The sequence below is a fragment of the Scylla paramamosain genome, chromosome 44 (assembly GCF_035594125.1).
Source record: "Scylla paramamosain isolate STU-SP2022 chromosome 44, ASM3559412v1, whole genome shotgun sequence".
Classification (NCBI taxonomy): domain Eukaryota; kingdom Metazoa; phylum Arthropoda; class Malacostraca; order Decapoda; family Portunidae; genus Scylla; species Scylla paramamosain.
In genome coordinates this window covers 1,647,515-1,652,514 of record NC_087194.1, presented here as the reverse complement: position 1 = coordinate 1,652,514, position 5,000 = coordinate 1,647,515, and the positions used below count along the sequence as shown (strand labels likewise).

At 37.9% G+C, this 5,000-nt stretch overlaps 1 protein-coding gene across 3 annotated transcripts in view; it reads right to left on the bottom strand.

Moving 5' to 3' along the window:
- The window catches only part of LOC135094100 (terminal nucleotidyltransferase 5C-like), a 50,402-nt gene that overhangs the window by 1,582 nt on the left and 43,820 nt on the right, over positions 1–5,000 (bottom strand). For all 3 annotated transcript variants that reach the window (XM_063993898.1, XM_063993897.1, XM_063993896.1), the window contains one exon: positions 1–5,000. This exon is cut by the window's left edge and continues 1,582 nt beyond it; it is cut by the window's right edge and continues 317 nt beyond it. The gene's annotated coding sequence lies outside the window, so the exon portion shown is untranslated.

Genomic DNA, 5,000 nt, shown 5'->3' with positions numbered 1-5,000 from the left:
GGGAAACTGTATTAGTGAGAATAGTGTGTGTGTGTGTGTGTGCGTTTAGTCTGGGTACACATCGATACACATACACACGGGCATTCATCTCTCTCTCTCTCTCTCTCTCTCTCTCTCTCTCTCTCTCTCTCTCTCTCTCTCTCTCTCTCTCTCTCTCTCTCTCAATGTGTATCAGCCTAAAATCGCACCACAATTGGTCCCCTTTGAAAAGAAAACGGAAAAAGGTTATGTACATTTCACGAAAAAACAGGAAAATATGATCTGTTTATACACTTCTACATTATTATTATTATTTTCTCTTAGTTTTTTTTTTTTTATTATTTTCTTTATTTCTTTCGGAGATGAGCAGTGGGCGACCATGAACCAAACCAAAACAAACAAACAAACAAACAAACAAACAAACAAATGAACAGCGTCAAGAAAAAATAAATACGAACACTTCTACATTACCTACACTAGCCTGTATGTACACACACACACACACACACACACACACACACACACACACACACACACACACACACACACACACACACACACACACACACACACACACACACTTCCTCAATCGTTCATTTGTGTGTGTGTAATTTAAATCTTTTGTATTATGACATTTGGCTCGGGTATGTTGTAGTTATTATTATTATTATTATTATTATTATTATTATCATTACTACTACTACTACTACTACTACTACTATTACTAACTTGCTATTCATTAATCATTAAATATTTTACATTCACTAGTAAGAGCAATGATAAGTGATTTGATTAACACAGAAAAAAAAAACTTCCTTAAAGAATGAAAATAAACAAGTAAATTTAACGTCAACTTCGAAAATTTGATTAGGTTATGTATTGTGAAATAATAATAATAATAATAATAATAATAATAATAATAATAATAATAAGTTATATACACGTAATAATAATAATAATAATAATAATAATAATAATAATAATAATAATGATAATGCAAATGGACAAAGCTTAATTAGTTTTTTTCAATATCACTTTCTCGTTACCATGATTGCATAGCTGAGACACACACACACACACACACACACACACACACACACACACACACACACACACACACACACACACACACACACTTCCTCTATTTTGTGCTTCGTTTAACATGAATAACAATAATAATAATAATAATAATAATAATAATAATAATAATAATAATAATAATAATAATAATAATAATAAAAAACTGCAGGTTCTTTCTTGCAATACATTTTCTACATCGTTTTCTTTTTCTCCTAGCGTAAGGACAAACTTTCGTAAACTAACCAGCACACATTTACCCTACACAGTGGTTCAGGTTTTCTACCCCAGTGTAACCTTATCCAAGTACATTATATATAGTATTTTTTTTTATTTTTTTTTAATCATTATTACGCCTTTTCAAAATAATAATAATGATGATAGAGAGAAGAGGGGTAGACGCTTCTATATCATTAAAGTATTTACATGTAATATCACAATTTACCCAAGTTTCCCCATTCGTAACAGAAAACGTGAATCACATCCCGTTCTCTTTCGAACACATAACCAAGGAAAAAAGGCGCCCATGTAAATTATAAAAGAAAAATATAACAGGAAAATAAATTGTTGCACTCCTTAACACTATAATGAAAATACGGAAAGAAATGACAATAGTACGAGTAATAGTAACAGTAATATAGTAGCAGTGGTAGTAGTAGTAGTAGTGACAGTAGTTTAACAATAGTAGTAGTAGTATTTTTTGAACTTCCTTTTATACACCTATTGTATATATTTATTTTTTTTTTCACATTTTTTTTCTTTCTCCTTTTATATTTTTTTCTTGACGTTTAATGATTATCGTATTGTCTGTCAGGCGGAGGAAAGAAAAAAAGAATTCTACATACGATCACCAAACACTTTGTACCTTTGTCAGGTGGGCACGGCAGCCCTTGGACATCATCGTTCACGGAAAGTCTACCGCTTTTACCAATAACCAGCCCAGCACGGAGGTACAGCCAGCGCCACAAGCCCTCAGCACCCGCGAACTGGTAACACTGCACTGAAAATCACTTTCTGACATTTTGTTTCGCGTTTAAATCCCGTTTTCTAGGATTTGTTTATCACTCCCGTTTTCTATCACTGCAAGGAAAACGGGGAGTTAGATACCGCCACACTCCGTTTTCTTTATTTACCATCACCGCCACAATTCCAATCCAATCTGCATGGAATCTAGAAATTTTTAATTCTCAAAGATTATCAGCAGAGAGGACTGGAATTTGAGGGAAAACTCTGACCATTCAATCCTGGAGGAGCGATTCAATACATTATCACTCTATTATTGTCAGCAAAAAGATCTTAAAATTGTACGAAAATTTTGATCCTTGAACCACAAAAATTTTACCTTCAGTCTGCTGGGAATTAATTACTAGTTGAAGGACTCAGCAAAGGGTCTTAAAATTGTAAAATTGACTCTTGAACCACAAAGTATGATTCTGGTCTGCTGGGGTCTATCAATAACTGGCAATTGATCACGACTTTGTATTGCGGACAGAGACGAACCGTGGACAAGAAAGCAGTGTGTTAGGACTTGTGGCTCTGACTGCACTATTACACGCAGTGGGCGGTGCATTGTGGGAGTGTTTGAAAGTACATGAAACAAAGGCTTAAAAAGAAAAATATATATATCAAACTGCCAGAGAAGAATTAGAGAGAGATGAAAAACAAATAGGGGGGAACATTTAGAAGATTAAGAAAAAAAGACATGTTTTGTGACTGTTAGTAAAATTTGATATTCCCCTAAGGCCCAACACGTGAGATGTCTGGACAGGTGAGCAGATTAATGTAACCAGGTGACCAGGTGAATGTAGTCCACCAGGTGTTCCCTCCGCAGATAACTTCCCCTCACCTGTGATTAAGTACAACCTCCGCACCTGCACGTTTACTGCGTTGCCAGTGAGAATCGCTTAGTTAGGCTCGTATCCGTAACAAACCCATCTTTACCCTCCCTCTCACTATGTTCCGGATACGAGTGGAATCAGACGGGGCGGTCCACAGCAGGCGATGCACACACAGGGGAAGCGGAAGGAACCGTACGTGAGCAAAACAACTTCTTCGTATTTCGTGCTCAGGTAAGACTCGTTAAGCCACACAGGTGAGTCGACCGTGATCGAGTACCTGCGGCCAGTCGACAGATAGACTAGTACTAGTTCGACCATTGATAGGTGAGAGAGTCCCAAGTGAATGTGACAACCAGGTGAACCAGTGCTAGTGACAACACAGGTGAACCAACACTAATTAGGATGTGACAGGTTAGCATAGTCAGGTAACTACTCATCACTTCAACTAGTACAAGCCTGAACCACACAGGTGAACACCGATTAATTAACCACAGGTGAGATAAGGGCTACAGAGTTAACCAACCAACGCAAGAACACTACCTCGTAACCGGTACCGTTATCAGAGCCACGCGTTATCCGGACCATTCACTAGATTACCCGGATTATCAACTTGGTTATCCGGATCATTCAAGTAACCGGACTGAACACTTTATTACCCTGATATACTGGCTAACCATTCAATTATCCGGACTAGTGACTTTATTGTACTGGTTAGCCACTCAATTATCCGGCCGATCCATTCAGTTATCCGAACTAACCGATGAATCACCCAGACTAACCACTGAATCACCCAAACTACTCATCTTTGACAAACACACGTACAAACTTAATTTCCTTTAACCTCATTGGATCACTGTCACCCCAATCAACCAATGAGAATGCAAGCACGCGTACTCGCCACCGCCGGGAGCCAATCAGAGCACAACCACGTACATCGAGCTGGCCAAAAGCAAAGCAGAACGCAAGACTAGCCTGTAACCAACCCACATCTTGTATGGGAAGCCACGGGAGGAAGCAGACGTCTAAAAACAGCTGGAGAGAGAGAGAGAGAGAGAGAGAGAGAGAGAGAGAGAGAGAGAGAGAGAGAGAGAGAGAGAGAGAGAGATACATCCATTAATTCTTACAAGTTACCTTTTCTTTCACATAAAATAGAAATGTTCTTTTAAATCATCACATTTTTAAATACTTTATGCAAAATAAGAATATCATTAACAAAATACAATAGTTTCCATATTGCCTAGCTCTTTGTAATAATCCACCTCGTTTTATATATTGCAAAACATTTCGTTCACTTGAATTAACATAAACCTATTGTCACATTACAAAGCCTGTCTAGAACAATCCATTTTCTTTTCCTTTTCCTCGTGACGTCACGCCGCCGCCAGCCAATCACGGGGCAGGAAACTGTTACGCCCTTTATCAGTGCATGTACAAATATCATTCTCACTGTTTTGTCTTTCCGCCATTTGAGTTATTCATCACAAACTTTGGACAGCTTTCACATTCCAGACACACAAACAAACACACGTATAAACAAACCTTACATAAACAAACAACACAAAATATCAACAACCTATAAAAAAAAAATATATAAATACGAATTTCCTTATACACTCAGCAAGACATACGGAGCATAACAGGTGGGCGTGCAAATGAGACAGCGGGGAGCAGGTGGACAGGTGTGGAAAGACGGGAGCAGCACAAACCTCCCTCACGACCTCAATACAGTGCGTGAAACCTGGACAAGTGGCGGCGGCGTGACGGATGAGAGTAACAGTGCGACTTTCAATCAACAGATGGCGCGCGCTCACTAGTTCCGGGTAGTGGCGCTTTGGTGGATAGGCAGCTTCTTCCTCCTCTCTTTCTCTCTCTCTCTCTTTTTCTGATTTTGCTTAATTCTTCATTTGTGTTTCCTCTAGTTTTTCCTTTATTGTCTGTCGTCTTTTTGGTTTCATTTTCTTTGTTTCTCTCTTTCTTTCTTTCTTTTAGGTTTTATTTATTTTTTTCTCTCTCTATCTTCGTTTTTTTTCTTCTTCCTTCTCTCTTCTTTATTTTTTCTTTTATTCTCTCGTTTTCTTTATTTTCTTCAGTTTCTTTTTCCTTTCT